Source organism: Haliotis rubra, unplaced genomic scaffold (assembly GCF_003918875.1).
Source record: "Haliotis rubra isolate DU_JTF1 unplaced genomic scaffold, ASM391887v1 Scf7, whole genome shotgun sequence".
Lineage (NCBI taxonomy): Eukaryota > Metazoa > Mollusca > Gastropoda > Lepetellida > Haliotidae > Haliotis > Haliotis rubra.
Window position 1 is genome coordinate 1,498,762 of NW_025767412.1, and position 22,377 is coordinate 1,521,138.

Consider the following 22,377-nt stretch of genomic DNA (forward strand, 5'->3'; position numbering starts at 1 on the left):
CTATAATTACTAGCTCAGGTGGATAAATCAATAGAAGGGATATAGCTTTGTGTTCTGAAAAGAAAGACTGTACTTCACACAATAAACCTGAAGCTTAAGGTGGTGGAATTTCCTTGTTTTGATTTTGTTAAGCCGAAAAAGAAAATCTGACTGGCTTGTATACAGGGTCAGGTACAAAATTAGTGTTTGTTCGGATGCCGACTTCCTGTGTATATTTTACTCTACCCATATACAATTAGTCTAAATTTCAATTTTCACATATTGTTTTCTCAATAATCATTAGATGACATGTGCGTTCAGTTTTAACAAAGTACCCTTTGTGAACTTGTGAAGATATAGATCTGACTATGTCTGGAGTCCCCACATTTGGTAGCAAACACTCCAAGCAAAGAATATACTTTCCCGTAAGCTTATGTTTCAAAGGTTTTGAAGTACATGTATACAAACTGGATATTATGTCTTATGGACAATCATCTATTCTGACGATGTTTTAGTAATTCTTGCCCTTTTATATGTGGTTTGTATATTTTAAGACACATTATGATAAATCTACAAAGATAACAATATCTGATTAAATCAGTGACAATTACAGATGAAACCAATAATGTAGGGGGGAGGTGAAGACATTGACACAGACTTCACTACAATAACACTAACATTCAGGCAAACCAGAGTAAAAGGTCCTATCCAATCCACACAAGACCTCGGGAATGTATGCATGATATCCCGTGCAACAAAGACGAGATCTAGAAGCTTTGCGCCCCTTGGCCACCATGATAAAAGAGCACAAAATATCCTGTAACAAAATTGAGATTAGAAAGTGTACTTTTGGAACAGCTCATCTCATTCCCGAATACCATATTTCCTGGCTACAAACCAAGATTCTCCATTTGAGCATCTATGACTGGAAACAGAAAACCTTTTACAAAGTATTGAATCCAAAGATTGACGATAGTCAATAAGAGAGACAAAAGAACCTACATACCCGGCAACCATGAACCATACCCATGAATCAGCAACCATATACTGTATCTCGACTGGTTGTTTTTTAGTATTACCATAGTCAGCTGCACCTAGCCCAGTCTCACACCTTTAACGCATCCGACTTGCTTCTTTATATAATTATTCACGCTTTTTTCACGCTATGGTTCAATACGTACCTCTTAAACGTCTCTACAAAGGATAAAAGAAGTTGTTGTTAATAAAAATGTATTATAATTCCACGTTCGTCCAGCTTCTATGTGCCTATCAAAGACCTTTCCGTTTGAGATTGAAAAATTCGGACTTGAGTTTGTGAGAATTCAAACGGTATTAGTTACAATTGTCTCACATACTCTCCTGAATATAATGAAATTTCTTTAAGACAAGTTTTCTGGAGTACATTTTGGATGTTTTATGGACCTTTTGAATCCAGTGCAAATGTAAAAGTAAAACAGTTTCTATTACCGGTTGATGGTTTACTTCTTCCTCAACTCACACAGACTCTATATGTGGCATTACTCGATACATATGCCAAGTTCTTTGATCAAACAACACTAAATACATACGAAAAAACATCAACAAATCCTTTCCATATTCATAAGAAATCTCTACAAGAATAAAACGTAAAATTGATTGAATAACTTTGGGCAAGTATCTGTAATATATACACAAAGAACTTAGTTAAGCACCCCCTGACATATATCACGATTGAATGGGCCCGACCTTAAACTTGCGGAGCATATCTGGGACATGATCGGTAGTCGTGTGCAACAAAGGGATCCTCCTGTACAGAACCTTGTCCAATTGGAAGCTGTTTTAAACGAGGAATGGCGTATACTGCCCTTCAGAAGACCAGGAGGCTGACAGGGGGTATGAGGAGGAGAGTGCTGGCTGTCATCAGGAGGTTACACACGGTATTGACCTTGAATCATGCAAGACACGCAAAATGACATTTTTTAATGTTCACATTCACCAATAAATTCAACATTAAACTTTTCAGGGCCATACTTGTACATACATGGTTTTGTATGAAAATCAGTGGGTTTTTTCAAACTGCGCAATTATCATGATAAAATCAACATGGATTCCAACCATTTTTTTATGAGTCAAAGGATCATAAAAGCCTATAAATACCAAAACACAGGGAGTGCTTAACTAAGTTCCTTGTGTATATTTCTAGTGTAAGAGTTTGATAACTAAGTCATACAAATGTACCATTACATCATGCATAACAGTAATAATAACACTCTTCAACAACAACACTTACTCAAGTAAACTTGACGACGACATTAATGCATTAATATCTTTAATAACATGTGAGGGTATGTAACTTTTTTATGGGTGATACAGTCCATACTTGTCTGTCTGCATTAATAAATAGCACCTGCTAACTCCAATTGATGCTCAAGATCTAAAATAAGTCATCAAAATTGTTTTCGATATATGTGTGTGAATGTAACGTGGTCATTAATAGATCGCTTGTTCTCATACGGAGAATGACTAAACGTGTCATTATGAACCTGGTCATGTTCTGCTCAAGCCATATTTTCCCGTTCACTGCAGTAGGTTGTCAACACGTAGTTGTATGCAACAATCTATCAATGAAGTGGCACCGAACAGCCTCCAGCATATGCAATATATCCAATAACATCCCCTAACGAGGCTCATGCTCCACGTTCATTGCTGATGAGAACGTGACAAGGCACACACGTGTGATGAAAAACAACGATGGAGTTAGAAATGATGAATACAATATTCCTTGTTGTTTGTCTCAGATCGCCTGATAAACTCTCCCGTTCCGACCGACTTTGAAATGTTTATGGTTACATGCTTGGAAATATGAAATATATTTGTTGCTGGGTTAGTGCCAATACAATGGAATGCATGATATTTATGTTTGCTTTGCTATTGATTCAAAGAATTATAATACAATTCAACATTTCCCGGATTTGCAATTATGGAAGACAGTTTCTGCCTTCACACTACAATCGCTCGATGAAATCAGTTTGTTAATTCGATTGAAGTAAATGAATATCAAAGTAGAATATCTATCCAAATTATGTATAATGTATGAAAAAAGCAGAAAGGGAGGGTCTATTCTCTTCATACCCCCAGCAGTGGTACATTACAAAAGAGAACAAAGGAGTGTGTGAGATAAATTAAGACACTGATCAAAACTACAGTACACAGTGGCGTGTCTCTTATACCTGTTTGAAGAACTAGATAATGCTTAGCAACTATTGATAACCCTAATAGTATGTAATTTCATCAGAACTGATCTGAAACGACCGTCAGTTTAGTGATAAGGTATCAGAGCGACGAAAGTCATTTAATGCTTGCAGTTTGTGGTTCGACGCAGGCAATATTCCAGCGATATCATCAGAAATGGGCTTTGCATGCAGTTGTCTTCGACATGTTTGCCTACATGTCGCTGACAAATAGTGTAATAACTGATTTTCCGTGATCCAGTCGTACATTTTTTAGGGCTCGTTTGCCTCTTTTGCCCAATGGAGTGTTTTTCAGCAGATACTCGAGACTGTTACTTTTCTGGTGTTAATATTTACTGACTGATCCTGCAAAAGTCGTACAGAGTACCACGGTTCGAATCTCATTAGACGTCATTTAAATCATCTAGAGAGAGCTACCAAAACCCTCCGAAAGGAAAATATGTATTATTCCACATGGGAGGATAGAGCTTTTTTGAGAAAGAGGGAGTGCACACTATTGAGAAAGAGGCAGTGAACACGCTTGGGAAAGAGGGTTGGGGACGGGGTTGCACACTTCATTTTCACGAGAGTTTGAATGGTCATTTAAAAAACTTTCAGGACAAAAGGTGGGTTCCCTTCCCCTCTTCTGGATCCGCCTGTGTTCGATGGGCAGGCTTTACTCATTAAGTGTAAAATTGTGTAGCTTGTTTCAACAAACAAGGCCATAAGGATTTTCTAGTTAAAGGCTATTCGGTTATTTACCCGCAATGTTTCATGACATCGCAATTTCCTTTTTCTAATCGACCGCAGAATTTGGCCTAGTAATTCATATCATCTTGAGGCACCACTGTGATTAAAAACGTCAGTACTGCCGGATGGACGCACTTAAATCTCCGTCGATGAAAAAAACATTACAAACAGTACCGATTGAATACCATATGTTGCTGACCAACCCTTAAGACCAACATCGTCGCTGAAGACGTGTCACATCCAATGCACTTGATGCTGTCTGATTAAATCTGATAGAGAGTTTATCAGTTGAATAATACAAAATGTGTATCACTTTTAATTTAACAATTTTGACAATTCAAACTGGACAGGTATGATTAAAAAAATCCTTTTGACGGATGTTTCAGTGAGTTGCCAAAACCTGATAAGGTAAATTATAGTAATTTGTTCAACAATTCAATATAAGGTGTAAGCCGTAGATGTAATTGACTTGTGGTATGGCATCTGAAACAGTTCTCGTATGTACTAATAGTGCAGAGAATAACAGAGTATCATTATGGAAGACAGCTGCAGCAATCCATCACACCGACGTCCTGTGCTACGGCGTCAGCTGCGGTAGCATTGATCCGATTACACAGGGATACAGTGTCCAGGCAAAGGGTCCAGACTTCTGTCAATGACAGCGTGTCATTTATCAATTAAATTGTCAATATTATTTTTTTCGAGGAGATACAACACTGTATTTGGAGTGGAATAAAATACGTACTAACCTTCGACGTAGGAAGTCCAATGTTTCAGATAGTGTTTTGGTGATGTTTGTGAGTCTCTCGTTTAGTAGCTGGGTGGTCACATATTATGAAACTATTGTTTGTTGTTGAGTAGTTCGCGCTGTGCTCTATTTGTTTAATAGGTACTCATAATGTTCACTGAATCCTCTTCGTGCATGTGTGTGCTTTTATGTATGCATATATAATTATTATATAATTGTATATATGCTATCAAATACCAAAAAATTTCAAACTAAATTCTATAATTCAAATTCATTAATATGTTAAATGTCCTAATACTGATAGGTGCCTCTATTAAGTGTCGATCAAGGGTGTTGATGATGCTTACTGCCTGGACTTGAAGTTTACACAATGGTGTAGGCAGTGGCTTATTGGCTTGACAGCAACGCTGTTTCCTTAATATCTTTTACTGCCCTAACGTATATACTAAATCGGAGTTTCTGGTTGCCTCTGGTATAACACGCATTTACATTCATCATCAGTAACCCAAGATTCGGGTTGCCTCTGGTAAGGGATGATCTTCACTAACCCATGCTTGTTGTAAGAGGCGACTAACGGGATCCGGTGGTCAGGCTCGCTGACTTGGTTGACACATGTCATCGTATCCTCATTGCGTAGATGGATGCCCATGCTGTTGATCACTGGATTGTCTGGTCCAGATTCGATTATTTGCCATATTGCTGGAATATTGCTGAAAGCTATACTCACTCACTCATAGTCATCACCCTATGGCATATTATATCCGCTGTGTGTGTGTGTGTGTGTGTGCGTGTGTGTGTGTGTGTGTGTGTGTGTGTCCCTTACTGAACACATGTGTTAGTTTTGTTACACTGCTATTCGTGCATGTATAATGTATAAAGAATGTACATTGTGCAAAATGTATGGCCGCTCAGTTATTGCGAAAGAAAGCTCACTCCTTGCCATGAGACAATTCCCCGATTGACCCATTGACTGTAAATATCCGCTATCTTCGAACATTTAGCCAGTCTTACTTGAGACACTCATTTGAGAGATTATGTTGATGCTGTTAGACACATTTACAGCTCCCGTCGCCCTCCGAAATGTCATAATACTATTAGAAGCGGAGAGACAGGACACGTTCACGCTTTCGCGATCATTGGGTGTCACCATTGTTAGTTAATAATCTCATAAGCGGAAGCTTAACTGACTTTGTCACGTCCACTTTGCTGCATCTGTCACGAGACAGAGATGGAATTAAGCAGTATAAGTACCGTTATATGAATACCATTTGCTTCACCCGTAATCAATAAAATGAAATGCAAACAATAGCAACTCGATGGCCAAGTAAAACACCTTCATTCATCCAACAAATATGCTTTAGTAATGTTCTTAGCATCACTAAACAAGCTCGACCATTCATGACCAAGATGTCCCAAAATACGGTACGGTTTTTCTTTTCATCAAGGTTAACATGATGCAAATAGGGAAAGTATGACAGATTCTCAAAGCTCGGTTCGTGCAGGCGAACACTAAATTCATAATTTATTATGATTACCTTCCTTTCTTCTCCAAGACATGTGTTTGAGATCTTCATACCGTCATCTTATTCTTCTTTCTTGTGACCCAGTTGTCAATGTTATCAGACACTGGGTGGTTCTGTTATGTTCGAGACTGGTGTACCACAGTGATGTTTGCATCTGTAATTAATGGCTATAATTGGCAGGAGACGTTATGCTTGATTACCCTGGCATTGTATCATATTCTAGCTGGATGGAAAACTGGGATAATAGCTGTTATTTCAGAGAAGTGACCCAGACAACGTAACTAGATCCCTTTTGCTTCAGCTGTTGACGATTCTTTCAGCATCCAGAATACAAAAATAAACCCCGGACATTGTATCTTTGTGTTTCTTAATATCCGTTGGAAACTAATACAATCAAATGTCCACTCGAGGAAACAGAATTAGTGGCAGAGAATGTTGATTAAATGCGATAGATGTCCGATAGAGATCGTGTTCTTCTTTTGGGAATATTGTTTTCTATTTGCGCTTTCAAGTACAGGCATTTTCATGAAGCCAAAACATCTAATTTGTTTGCACTACAATCATGTTTTGAGATTTTGACTTTTCAATTTCCAGTCAAACGACCATCATTATCTGAGCATTCATTAAATGTCTGATGTCCATGATACAAAATACTCAAGAAGATGTGTGAACATATGACGTGTAAGATATTAGAACTGTAATGAATCGGCTATGATGCAACAAGCAAAGGATTACGTCATATGCTTCCATGACAACCAACCGATTTTTTTCTGTCTAATATTTGTTCATCCTCATGATGTAAAGAGCAAAGGTACAGTATCGTATAATTCGTTATTCATATATGGACAAGTGAAATAATCGACAAAGCATTCATTCATTTGCCATGGTTCTCAGTAGGGCAAATAGTCATTTTTTCCCTCTCACGCCTCTCACATATCCGTGATATATTTAAATGCTACATTGGTTTTTTTTGTGTGTTAATGGATTTTCGATGTTCGGAAATTCATTTGGAAATAAAGGCCCTAGACAAGAGATTAGAATGTGAAAAAGTTCAAATGCTCAATTAAACTAAGCAACTAAGAAATCTCCTTCAACACTTTCTATTTTATGGATTCGCAGATATATTATGTTATTCCATCATTATAATGTAATCAGGATATACCCAATCTGGATATTTCGGAAGATGAGATAGAGAGTGCCCCATGCTCGATATCTAAGCCAATATGTGGGGTTGTCGCCGATCAAACGTGTACACAATGTATAACAGCAGTTTGTGTGCTGATAATAGTTGTAATCGTCTCTCTCTCACATTCTCTTTCCCATTCTCATTCTCCCCTCTTTCACTTTCTCTCTCTCTATTACTCTTTCTTATTATCTCTCTCATTCTCTCTCTCTCAATTACTATGTCTTATTCTCTCACATTCGCTCTCTCTCATTCTCTCTCGCATTCTATCTTTCCTCTCTCATTCTCATTCAACCCTCATTCACTCGCTCTATCATTCTCTTTGTTATTCTCTCCCACTCTCTTTCATTCTGTTTCACATTCTTTCTCTCATTCTCTCCCACATTCTCTATCATTCTCATCCTCATTCACTCTACTATTCTCTGTCTTATTCTGTCACATTCTGTCTCATTTTCTCCCACATTCTCTCTCTAATTCCCGCTCCGTCTCTCATTCTCTTTCACATTCTACCCCCCCCCCTCTCTCTCTCTCTCTCTCATTCTCTCTCCTTCTCTAGAACTCGAACTCTACTAGGGCAAGTAGCACCGCAGGTCTCCGGAAATTGGCGATGAAATCATCCTGTATCAAACCTGTTTCCTGAGGATGAAATACCAATCACACCTACTTATCGACATGCCATCGCGGTGTATGTCACTTAGTGCTGCGATGGACAAATTGAGGAACTAGTCCTGCAACTACTATCATCCTACATAAGAACGGGTGACTATTTCTTTGTCAGTCAAAGCATGGGAGATTCGAGCAGGTTTCGAAGCTTGGCGGTTTTGAGACAGTTCAATAAAATCAACGCTTTTCTCGCAGTTTATGAAACACAAGATCCACCTCGAAATACCTGATTACCACCATTATGTGCCCGCTGTGACTCCGTTCCCCACTAGATACTCATTACATTGTCTAGACCTTGCCTGGAAATGGGAACCAGACCGTGGAGAGTGGCGGCTATCGTGTCTTTAACTATATGTTCGTTGTAACAAACTTGAACATACAACTTCAACCATGTCTGTGAACAGAAGGCGAAAATCGATGGATTTTCCCTTGCTCATAGTTTGCTACCGCTGCGACCATCTGAAGTTATGTATTGGTTTAACTGGAAAGTTTGTGCAATATAAGTCATCTTGGAGCTAGATAATGGAATAGCTCTTTCCTCACAGTATGCTACCGATCTGACCATCTGTAGTTGTAATGCTGGTTTAACAGCAGATCTTGTGCCATATAAGTCATCTTGGAGAGAAACGTATAGTGTTTTCTATAATGGAATAACTCTTTCCTCACAGTTTGCTACCGATCTGACCATCTGTAGTTGTAATGTTGGTTTAACAGCAGATCTTGTGCCATATAAGTCATCTTGGAGATAAACGTATAGTGTTTTCTATAATGGAATAACTCTTTCCTCACAGTTTGCTACCGATCTGACCATCTGTAGTTGTAATATTGGTTTAATAGCAGGCCTTGTGCCATATAAGTCATCTTGGAGATAAACGTATAGTGTTTTCTATAATGGAATAACTCTTTCCTCACAGTTTGCTACCGATCTGACCATCTGTAGTTGTAATATTGGTTTAATAGCAGGCCTTGTGCCATATAAGTCATCTTGGAGATAAACGTATAGTGTTTTCTATAATGGAATAACTCTTTCCTCACAGTTTGCTACCGATCTGATCACCTGTAGTTGTAATATTGGTTTAATAGCAGGCCTTGTGCCATATAAGTCATCTTGGAGATAAACGTATAGTGTTTTCTATAATGGAATAACTCTTTCCTCACAGTTTGCTACCGATCTGATCACCTGTAGTTGTAATATTGGTTTAATAGCAGGCCTTGTGCCATATAAGCATCAAGGAGATCAGCGTATAGTGTTTTCTATGAAGAGCTACACACGTGGCGGAAGTAAAGAGACCGCTGAACCGACCTCGCATATATCTGTTGTCCCTTTAAGACGGTTATTGTGTATTGAGTGCTCTGAGAAGAATCGAGTATTTTCAAAGTTCATGGCAAAATAACTGATTCAATCTGGGCCAAGTGTTCTGAGATCATGGATGTCTGCTGAAGTCCTAATTGTGCCACTTGGGTGAGTCAGGATAAGCTGATCATGAGAGATGGATCAACCCAAAGATAAGCTCGATTATGACAACTGCTGTTGCAGTTACGTACCAGTGATTGTGGTAGCAGTTATACATCCAAAATACTCATTCGATAATTAGATATCACTCGCTCGCTGGAATGTTTTCATTCTAATCAGGGGGCGGTGGGGGTAGCCTAGTGGTTAAAGCGTTGGCTCGTCACGCAAAAGACCCGGGTTCGATTCCCCACATGGGTACAATGTGTGAAGCCCATTTCTGCTGTCCCCCGCCGTGATGTTGTTGGAATATCGCTAAAAGCGGCGTAAAACTAAAGTCACTCACTCATTCTAATCTGACGCTGAGTTGATACCTGGCTTTACTGAACCAGCCACCAACATGCCTACCTGCAACAACTGCATCAACATCAATGTAAAACATCTGAGCATTATTTCCCTTGCCTTGGGTTCGTATAGTCTTTCAAATATCATATTCTTTGGATTAAGTAATTTAGAAGTCTCATGTACGTCGTTTCTCAAATGCCAAGTAGGAAACTCTATGAACCCCTGCCAGTGGATTCATGATTTAATCGATATATTTTTTAAAGATCTCAGAGAAGGAAATCCACTTCGGAACCTAACTCCAGGTACATGCAATGTACTGTATCACTGTACCACTGAACGTCACACAAATATCAACGTATGTCATGAAGCAGTACTTATATTGATGTTAGCCTCGTATGTACAAACCATCTTCTTACTGGTAGTGATACATTATTGCTAGAAGTAGAAGAGGTTTTAAGACGTTCATCGTTATTATATGACTTACATAAAAGCTTGTGTACGTTGAACGTTTTTAAATCCACAAATGTCCTGATTGCATGTATATGATCCCAGTTGTAAGGCTTTACTGTAGAAGTAGAATATCCATCATATGGCAGGCATTAGTAAATGTCACAACATTGGTGCTTAACGTCACCCTGGGGATGTTGTACAATCGTTGTACAAACAAGCCTGACACGTGGTTGGTTCTTTCAGTTATGTCACAAACCACGAACATCAAACAGAAGTAAAATAGATGTAACAACTGAAAACGACCTGATTATAGGTCGAGGTTTGTTAGCGCCATACCCGAGCTTGTGGGATAACCTTCAACAGCTTGATATCTAAGACCTGCATTCCTTCGACACATCGCGATTGGGTAATTTTCGTTTAGTGTTTTGTTTAATTATTTTTATTTTAGTGTTTTGTTTAACCATATCCCAGCTCTATGACAGCGGTCTGTAATCAATCGAGCCTGGACCAGACAATCCAGTGACTGACATCAAGAACATCGATCCGTTTAGTCTAGAAGTATACTATAACATGGTTAGCTGAAGACCAATTCTAAACCGTATCTTCACATGTTGATGTAACTGGTAAGCTAGACAAAACGACAAAACGTTAACCCAATCACTCAATTGTATAAAGTCGGCTGTCATTATATGACCCTGTTCGGCAAGATCTGATCAACTAAGAAATTAATTTCCAATATACCACTGCAGGAAATTATTGATGGCTAAGACGTTCCATGTGAATAATACTTATAAGACTAAATATACCATGAACATATGAACTACTCACTATGTGACTGTTGATACTGGGAGCGATGGGGTAGCCTAGTGGGTAAAGCATTCGCTCGTCACGCTGAAGACCCGGGTTCAATTCCCGACATGGGTGCAATGTGTGAAGCCCATTTCCGGTGTCCCCTGTCGTGATATTGCGGGACTATTCCTAAAAGCGGTGTAAAACTAAACTCACTCACTCACCCACTGTTGATGCAGCTCTTCCATTACTGTACATACTTCTGGATGTGCCATGGGAAAATGAGTGAGTGAGTGAGTATGGTTTTACGCCGCTTTTAGCAATATCCCAGCAATATCACGGCGGGGGAAACCATAAATGGCTTCACACATTGTACCCATGAGGGGAAATGAGAAAATGAGATAACTGATATTATATTATTCCAGGTCGATCTTTTATAATATTAAGTGTTCAACAACACAGCTGCATAACAAATATACACAATCTAGCTATATAGTGATAGATCATGCATAAGAGCGATCTTGCGAGTTTCGATTTCTTCTTGTGAGTACTGCCACCCATTTGACCATGAGAAGGGTGGGGGAATGGCAAGGGTATTGATTGCTGTAATGGTAAGGTAACAGTCTTTATCGACGTCTCTAATTGATGTGTGGGATGAGAGGAGATTACATATAACCTCAATTAGATGTCCTCTTATCCACAGTGGATGAGTGTATGGACAGAAGGTATCACAAGCTGTGACGAGTATAGTTGACTCTCGCGTACCCTCCACGGTAAGTGATCAGCATTCCTTGTAATACATTGTAACGACATATTATCTGGAGGTTATTTGCGTCGATGATTGTTTGATGCGAAACGCTGCACTCAGCAATATGCCTGCTCCATGACGGTGGTCTGTAAACAGTCGAGCCTGGACCATGGAACCCAGAGGTTGACATCATGACCATCGATCTACCGACAAGATGATCAAACCAAACCAATGATCTCATTAGTCGCCTCTTACTGCAAGCATGGATAGCTGGAGGCCAATTTTAACCCGGGTGTTCGTTTAGATAATTTTGGACACATCAACTGTGTTGGTGATTCTTTTAAGCCTGCTGGTCTTTGTTTATAAGCAATATGAAAATACCTATGAATGTTATATAGTTCTTAATCTTGAAAGATTCCAATGATAACATTACAATGTCAGTGTATGAGACTCGCTCGTATAAACAGACATTGCATATATATGTAAATTATATAAATGTGTACACGCATTCATACATAACTCCTGTCATATTATTCTGATATTTGCAAAACATTCTCTTTTTTAACTTTGACAGAAACATGTGCATTGAGTTCTTACATTCTTCGATGAATATATATAGTCTATGAACTTACGTTCATCCCAATTTAAACGTCTTCCTGAAAACGGTTATTGTTGTCAGCATCCAGGACCACTTTATCGTGGATAACGTAACATAGGCCAATGGACGTTTTCGTTGATATATTCCAGGTCTATTCCAATGGATGCCCAATGGGGTATGCACATATGGTTACAAAGGTTATTTACGAAATATCCTAGTAAATTGTAGACAGATCTACATGGTGAAATAAGCATTATCTTTCCTGGACTCCGTCCACATCAATATGGATTGACCCAGATGTAGAATTCTCACGATAGGGATTGTCGAAATTGATGTTGGGTCACTTAAGAGGGAGAAACAGACTAATGAGGCTTGGATTGCAGGTGTTATTGAGTACTTGGTGCCCGTGGATTTAGACGTTAATCAGAATGCGGTTCTTTGTACTTTTATCTATGAGAGAGTGAATGAATTAATAGGTAACGTCCCATGGTAATATGTCAGCCCCATCGTGAAGACATGTATATTAACTATTGCTAACGATGATACTTTTTATTCTTTGTAACAACATCTCAAAACTATTTCTGGCCACTCTTCAGGTGTACTTGTACTTGTACGTCACTGAGGAACCTAAAATACATTTGAAGAATATTACACTCCGTTTCTAATGAAGGAGATTTTGTTTGTTGTATAACGCAGCACTCAGTAATATTAAAGCTGTATGGCGGCGGTTTTTAATCATTGAGTCTTGACAGAAAACCCAGTGATCAACAGCATGATCAACGCTATTGTCATACGATTACATGTGTCAACCAGCGGGCCTGACCACCCAATCCCGTTAGTCACCCCTTTCGATAATTCTAATGACGTGTATTTTCCGAGTGACGTCATGTCAGTTTGCCCGAGGAATACACAAGCTATTCATCGATGGTCATTAACGTGATATGAAATCAAAAGAAAAGACACTTAGTATTACAACCGATGCAACTGAAAAAGAATCAACAGTCACTTTGTCATTATATATCGTTATCTTTGTACATCCTCCCGCCTTGCGTTGTGCAAACATGTTGTATGATATATTAACAGCATTCAACTGATGAAGGATTAAGAATTACCTCTGAAAGGAAGTGATAAAGAATAACAAAGTTAGCGTTGTTATCCATAAAACGTGTCATGCATTCATGTTCGTCCAACTTCTAAATGCCCTTCAAGAATTTCAGTCACATTACCCTCAAGTGGAAGAAACATCAACATGTAATGTTATGGCGCTTTAGAATTAGCATCTTGCTATTTTTACTAAAGGGTTGTGAAACGACTGAGTTGTGTTTCATTGGCAAATTAGAGGCCATACTTGAGTTGTAACAAAGTAACCCCTTATTTTAACTGATAAAAGAACTCCACTAATTCAGCAGGATAGATTTATCGACATCTTGCTTTAATTTGGTCCTATGAATTAGTGCCCTGTCTACGCGCGTAGCAAGCAGCTGCGCTGACAGATTCTACAGAGTGGTCACCGGATGCATCTGATGCAAATGTCAAGGCTAAGGGAAAATAGTGACTCAAAGCGCGAAACTTGGCACTATACACGACCACAGAATGTTCAATCGGAAATGTGTTTCACAGACAGTTCATCAGATGTTCTAAATGATGCCGATGGCTCGTTTGTTCACATCTTATGTAGCCTAGTTTCTTGTTGAAATAACGCTCGACCTTGCCTTCACTCCCTCGTGATGCCCCGACGGTAATACTAGCTGTAAACGACCATGTATCAATGACTATGTGATGTTCGTGATTTACCGTAAATGTAACTTGAGGCCTTACATTCTGTGTTAATGGTCACTGATGATAAGGCACACTAACTCAAACTTCTTGTGGACGTGAAGCAGTGTGCCTGAGGGGACTTGCCCCGACGACCGTCCACTGTGACAGCATCCAAACCAATAATGTCCGGGCTTGTCGCTCATACGTGCTCTTCAAAACATTTTTTAGGACAAATCCAGTTTCGGACTTTGCTGATTTGTAATTCGTATTATATCACTTGAGAGGACAAAGTAAACAAAAAAGTGTTCTTGTGAATAAAATTGTTAAAAATTCCCCTAAAGATCAGGCGCCGATCCACAAAACGTTCGTAGCGCTTCCTAAGCCTATAATAAAATATAGAATTACGACAGGTCGTAACGTTACGAACGCTTTGTGGATCGAGACACTGGCTCCATAATCAGATGACTAGAATGACAAAAATGTACCGTGTACATTGTTCCAAATATCAGAAATATGTGATACTGTATTATATCTCACCCGGGAAATATGATTGCTCTAACTGTTGAAGACATTTGACATAGTGTAGCTGATTTTGACGTATAACGATGCCAACTCAGATCGAAATATGAACTGTCATTCAATGTGAAATTTTTGTGTAGTCGGCTAGTAATTATAACGAGTACAATGTCCTCTCAGATTAAAGTTACCCTCGGCAGTATCGAAACACTGTCTGGATACATGCATCGCTTTCTGCATATGTTTGAGTTATGATCTTCCCCTAAAGGAGATTTTCCATTGCATAATTCGTATTATGAATGCTGATGCGGTGGTAGGAGCTCGGATTCTATTGTAATTCTTGTGCATTTCCACACTGGATTGGTTTTATGCTTGAATGTATGCGAATCGGTCTTTGAAAAGCAAATGTAGCCCTCCTTCAAAATACCCATGGAGTATACATGTATAGATAAAGTTGCTATAACTCAAGAGAATATTCTATGTTATGCAGGTCGGATAAAGGATAGACACATGTTCATAGCGATCTGTCTTCATGTCGAATAGAGGTCCAACACCCAATACTCGTCTCATATGTAAACACAGTTTGTTATATTCGCTATGAACTCTCACTGACTCAGTTCCTGAAACCACTAACGAGCGGATCCTTGGCTATGTTGTGGGGTTCAGGTGGAGATGGTGCTTGGATTGTAGTGTAGGGGTTGTTGGTACGCTTCAAAGTGATGGGATAGACGTACATGACGTCATCATTGTTTCATAGTCTTTACAGTGTAGAAGAATGATAAAACCTTTCTGAATATACACCAGTTTTGTATAAGGGCGCCCCGTTAACGTTCACCGCTTGACAGAGAAGGCAAAGCTGCCCAACAATAATAAAATTCGTAATTCACTTACTCCACTCACTAAACTCTCACGGGTTTTTATGAAGTCAAAAGCCTACTTGATCTCTCAAATGACACTGTTTTCTGATAGCTTTATCCTTCTTTTGTGAAAAATTGACTGGACGAATTGCCGGTGATGAGCAATTGATTCGGTCGGTCTGACTAAATCCAATTTATTCTGTAACAGACTGGTCTCCTTATCTGCTTCTGATGGCTTGCGACCGATGTGTTCCTCTGATTGGAGGAGCAACACTGAAAGGTAGTTGCCATTCCATATAGGGTGGTAATGTCAATGCTCACAGTCACGTTGAGCAAGGAAACGGGACACATGTACTGAATTTAAAATATTTTTACCTTCGGAATTGAAACACACACACACACACACACACACACACACACACACACACACACACACACACACACACACACACACACACAAGGGACACCAGAAACGGAATCACACATTGTATCCATGTGTTGAATCGAATCTGGGTTTTCGGCGTGATGAGCGCGCGAGAGAGAAGAGAAGGGGATATATATATATATATATATATATATATCAGTGAGAAAGAGAGAGAGTGAGAGAGACCTCTAATCTGGAACAATTTCTTCAAATATTTATGGTTTGTAGAGCCATTTTTGTTATTCATTATTATTATAGGATACTTATATAGCACACATATCCAGGCAACTAGTGCTTGCTCAAGGCGCTGATATTTTCCCCTCGATCATTGGATGTCAATCTCAATGGCACATCGTATTATCAATCTCAACTCCCTGGGGAGTATATAACTCTTGCAACCACCAGGCGCACCGAGTTATTGTGGCTTTCTCATCCTTACGAGTTACCTATTGACAGCTGGGTGGACTGGGACACATAGTTACAGTATTTTGTCCAAGTTCACTGCACGTTGCTGTACCCGCAACTAGGTGTTTGCACGTATTCATGTGGCCACCATCTGGTCATATACCAATGGATTCGTGGGTTCTTTTAAGTGCACACTGTTGTGTACTGTACACTAGGGGTTGTGACAACACTGAAAGAGTCTGTACACAAAGTGGACTCCAAGGTTTTTACACCCGGTCACAGGTGGGTTCGATCCCGACACCTCAACCTCACTGGATCACTAGCCTGGCGCCTAAGCCAGCTCGCCCACCGCGCTCCTAAACTGCCAAACTCCTGAGTGCCCCACACACATCTTAGCGCCATACTCATGTTTTCTGTAAGATTCAACAACTGTCGCTGTGACAAAGAAACCTGCACATATTACTTCAAAATTGGTCCATGGCATCTCAATCAAAAATAATTACAGACGATTACACACGGAAACGAAGTGGTTTTCATTTACGTCAAATTGGTGTTAAGTTCCTGAGAACGTCGTGCCTTCCATTCCTTACAATCAACAACACAACATTGAATACAGAATCAGAGAAGAGTTGACGCACACAAGAGAGCAGTCATCTGTCAGATTGATCTGTTCTTTATGTGTGAGAGCTAACGATACATGAGTTTAGTTGCATGTCACTATTAGATGGGAAGTGGACAAGAGATACTCCGACACTGTGCTTCTTATTCCTGGTGGTAATTAAACTAACTATAATCATTACCGTAATTCCATAGGGCCACTTCCGTTCCATTCCATTCTCAGGTCAAACGATGTGGGCAACTTTTGTATTATTGATTTTCTGTTGAAGGTTTTTCTTGACATAATTGCACCTTTTTGGAGTTTTTTCAAACATGTTGTGTTTTGCTTGCTATTCTCTTGTTTTTCATGTTCAGAGCGATGTGCTTCATAAGCTGACGAGCGAGCATAAATTGAAATAGTGTCTCTTTCACTGGAATTGTTTTTCCAAGCTATCCGAACTTAAATACACATGTCAGATCAATTGAAGTTAAAGTTGAATTACATTTAGATTGCGATAGGTGTAAGCATCATAACAGCCATTTACAAACGAGGATAATTAAAACGCATAAATATATATCATCTCCAGCATCAAAGATAACACCTCGGTACAAATATGAAAAGTTATTGTTGACTGTAAACAACATTGTTTTTTAACCTTGTACAAAAAGTAATACATAAATAAACAAACCCTTGTCTCCACTCTTTTCATTAGAGCGAAACTAACTCTGGTTTGATCATCAGCTGTGTGAGGGAACCTTCCTATGTGATTTCAAAACAGAAAAGTAATCACAGAGGTGAAATGATTTCCAGTGTTCCGGAGACTACATACTGTGGAAGTGTGATTACAGGAAACGTATGTTCATACGTTCTCTATTACGGCTCCTTCAGACTGGAATCAATATCATTATGAAGCCAAATATACATATTGTTTTAGTTGTGCACATTTCCACTGGTGTAAACACATGTTTATTTTATAAAGATTGACCATAAAGGTTCGCTGTGTAGACGTCACGGATTTAATGTTTGGGTTTATTTCCGATAAATAGATTTAAGGTATATTTTTGGCCATTGTGTTGCAGCATAATAACTGTTATTCTACATACGTGTTTTAGTACTTCTCATGTGATGCCTGGAAGACCTTAATTTAACGCAGTTTCGCAGAAATATTCCACACGGTAGAGATATGGGATAAATCAAGCGAACGGCGTATTTCAAAACGTCCTTCGTACTTCAATAACAGGGAACATCAATGGATGACTCTGTGAACTGCTGCCGCTGGTTGTAAATTATTGGCACATTGTTTTGAAATTCACTCGAAAATCACACGTTTGTCATTTCACGAACCTGAAAGCAGTAGTTTCACAGGCTGCGTGTTTGCAATGTTTATGTCTGATAGAAGTAGGCATGCTCTTTAGTGAATAGAGAGGGGCAGAGGATTCTGCTTAATTATATCCTAAACACGGCAGTGGCAATTATATCCTGGGTTATAGATGTGTCTCACGTGGTGGATTAGATCCATAATACTACGTTACTTTGAAAATTCACATGCATGTCAGAGTGACTTAACTATTTTAAGTTAACATTATCGGTTGTGTATCCCTAGATAACCACAACACTACCACCTTCGTTGTGTTGTGAAGGAACGTCTTCCCCTAGAACGGTAGGCAGGTGGTTCGATCCCTAGCCAAGTCATACCAAGACGCTTTAAGGTGGTACTTGTTGTTTCCCTGCCTTGTGTTTCGTCATTAAATCAACAAAATAGTGCCTGGTAGGTTCTCAGTCACTACGATGTGTCTAGGTTTAGTTAATTCATGTTTTTTCAAAGAGAAAGCACTATAATATCCGCATTAATGCGGACCGCCTCCGTGGTGTAGTGGATAGAGCGACAGCCCGCAGAGCGTAAAGTCGCGGGGTCGATTCCCGGCCGCGTCATACTAAAAGATGTTAAAATATGGTACTTGTTGGTTCCTGCCTGGCGCTCGGCATTAATGGGTACAACAAGGACAGGTCGGCTCGGAGTTAGTATAATGTGTCTGAGTGGGGTATTCATGTTTAACTGCAGGATGGTGTCTCAGTGAGCTAGCACTATAAAACAAGCCCAAGTCTGGACTAGTACAAGCAGCCACGCACACGCATTCACGTCGTCATATGAGCGAAATGTTCTTAAGTACAACGTTAAACCCCATTTCACCTCACCTCCGCATTAGTGCTGATTAGCAATTACACATACAGAGTGAGTGAGTGAGTGAGAGAGTTGAGTTTTACGCCGCTTGTAGCTATATTACAACAATATCACGGCGGGGGACACCAGGAATGGGCTTCACACATTGTAACCATGTGGGGAATCAAACCCGGGTCTTCGGCGTGTCGAGCGAACGCTTTAACCACTAGGCTACCCCACCGCCCACGCATACAGAAGTCGCATTAAAAGTTCAATAATCATGAACGCGACCTCACACACCTTGTTACGTCACCATGATCAAAATCGATTTGTGTCTCGACAAATATCGATTAACGAAATACCATCTTGTATTGGCAGCTTTAGTATGAGAAACCACTTCTAAATACATTCCATATATTGCATTGTGTTGTTACTAAACCCGATTCTGCTAACACTGGCATATGCTGATAACACAATTTCTGTTACAAAGGACGACAAAATCAAATGTGATTACAATCTTGTCAATCGTTATTAATATACCAACGTTCACTTTAGCGTGCTTATTAACTTTAAAATCTAATTTGATGTTTAACTTAGCATTAATAATGAAATCAGTGTCGTTCTTTTATCATGACTATCCACGCGTACGGTTCAATTATACTACTACACGGAGGCCTCTCAGTTGCAAGTAGGGTAATTGTCGGCGTTGTTAGTACTAAAGAGCTAGTAAGTGAGGTAATTGGATGTTGATGAGTCGGCAAGTATTTAAGTCTTGTAAGCGGAGACACCTGGTTCAGCTGTTTCCACTCTTTTATAGATCTTTAGAGTCATTCCTTACACCATGTGATGTTAAAACTATAGTTCACTGTGCTTGCATAATAAGGTACAACCAAATGGGAGGCTGTAGTAATTTATTAAGAAATGTCAGGTTAAAATTAAAACGAAATGCTGATTCAGTAAGTACAGTAAACTATATGTAGTTTTGTTTAGTTTGGTTTTGCTACGAGTCCTGTGAAGTCAGATCAGTATGAGTCACTTAAAACGGTATAAGACTTTTCTTCAGGTGAATACTTGACATGCCTTTGGATGTGTGCGGTACCTGTGGGTGGATTATGTTTATCGTTTCGCGAACAAGTGGTGTCATGCCTAATTTATATTGATTAAGAAAGACGTGAATATTATTTGGTCGGCGGGGCAAGTCTGGAAGCTAGTTTTACGCTATCGCTATATTTGCGCCAGTTCTATAGTGTTAGCCAGCCGAGATACCATGCCGTTTTAAACGGATACGCATTTCAATAGTCTGGCTGTGATACGAAAGGTCGGGCACAGATCGATCTGTCAAAGGTGAGATGAGAATACACAGGCTAAATATAACGGACCCATAATTATAACAGCAACACACAGACATAGAAGAATAGCGTGGTATGCTCATCTCATGCAATTCTTGGTGACGGTGTCAATTTTACAAAAGGTGACTTGCCTTTGCGTGTGTTTGTGACTATCAACTAATGGGGCAGGTTTGTTCACCATTTGCCAGCACCAGGCTGCATCATTACTGTTTGATAGTTATTCATGGACACATTCTCATGATATAGTAGGAATTGTAATGAGGCCATGCTTGTATGACAATGAAAACGGGTTTGTCGATATTATTGAATATTATTTATGGGGCAGCAAATGATGAGGAATTCATACATTTTTGAAGTAATAATGCTATTGTTACAGGACATGATCTAGACTACCAGTTGTATCACTTCCATGTTTTAGGGAGGGGGTGTGGCTGAGTGGGTTAGATGACTGACATTGTGTGGTGGCGATGAGGTGCCTGAATCTGAGAGTGTGGGTTCGAATTCCGGCTGGGACTCAACCCTGAAAGTACAAGATTCCGTACATCACTGATAAAGTGTAATCCCAAATATAACAGATGTCTGATGTTGTTGATGAGCATGTTCCTCTAAGATTTCGAGCCCTTAAAAACCCAGACCCGTGTTAATTAATTTTAATAGCCAGAACCATAGTACATTCCATAATGTAAGTTTTTCCCATTGTAACCATTCTTTCAGATCGGGATCAGCATCACGTCACTGTTGCGAGTTACAACATACCTGCTCAGAAAATACTGTTGACTATAGAATATATATTTTATATTTTTAATAGTTTTGTGGCTTTTTCTGTACCTTTGACATCTTAAACCTTTCTGTTTCAGACAAATCATGGATGCAAGCGCTTACATTTTGTTAGCCTTACTTACATTCTGTGGACTTGGATGCGGTATTTCAGATTTGGGTAAGTTGCCTACAAACAAATAAATAGACAGACAGACCATGACTAGGCATTGTCTTATTGATGTGAGATCTGCTTGTTACGCTTGGAGATCAAACCCTGGCGCCATTGTTTGTCATTTGGCACATGACATATCATGACTCGAGTCCAAACTGACCATTGGGAAACTATTCATTGTTATCGATGTTTCTCTTGGGCACCTTTTCAAGTGTAGGCAACATTAAAAATACAATCGGAATATCGGTTTCCATACCTGTGTTGCAGACCTTGGGTATTTTCCTGAAGTTGAACATGCTGGATTTGGCCCAAGTAAGCCTGCTTTATGTGTGATCCGACTGTATACCGTAAAGATTGTGGTGATATTCCATGAGTGAGTGAGTGAGTGAACGAGTGAGTGAGTGAGTGAGTGAGTGAGTGAGTTAACAGGAAGGTGTATAACACAGTTTTAGTAGAAAACCAGCCATATTAATGTTTAAAACAGACAATGTTTCAGTAGATTATTCAGTATAAATTATAGCTAGACTATAGACCACAAGCAACTAAATCTAGACCACCTTACTGGGGATACTGGTCACAATCGGTGTTCTGTCTCCTGCATGCTTTCCTTGTAGGATATACGCCGTCACGTTGTTTACCAGTGTGTGCAATGCTAACCAATATTAAATTATCAAAATATTATCAAGGAATTAACACACTAGCTGATGATACATATCTTGATCCAGATGGACTTACGTGCCACTGTCTGTCGGACAAGAATTTTACACTGAAAACATCTTTATCACATTAAGAACGTTTCTGTTCTAACACTGTTATCAAGCACCTGAGAACGTACACCGAACCTACATCGAGACGTCGACGTCGCTCTCACTGTAATAAAGACGTTGTTCATTTTCATATTGTCATCCTTCCTTACTGCTCCAACTTCTAAATGCCTCTCAAA

The 22,377-nt window shown here is 39.4% G+C and overlaps 1 long non-coding RNA gene across 1 annotated transcript in view; it reads left to right on the top strand.

The window, feature by feature from the left end:
• Positions 1 to 22,377, top strand: part of LOC124258696 — an 80,383-nt gene that overhangs the window by 36,477 nt on the left and 21,529 nt on the right. The window contains exon 2 of the long non-coding RNA XR_006893655.1: positions 21,361 to 21,440. This is a non-coding gene — a long non-coding RNA (uncharacterized LOC124258696). The remainder of the gene's footprint in view (positions 1 to 21,360; positions 21,441 to 22,377) is intronic.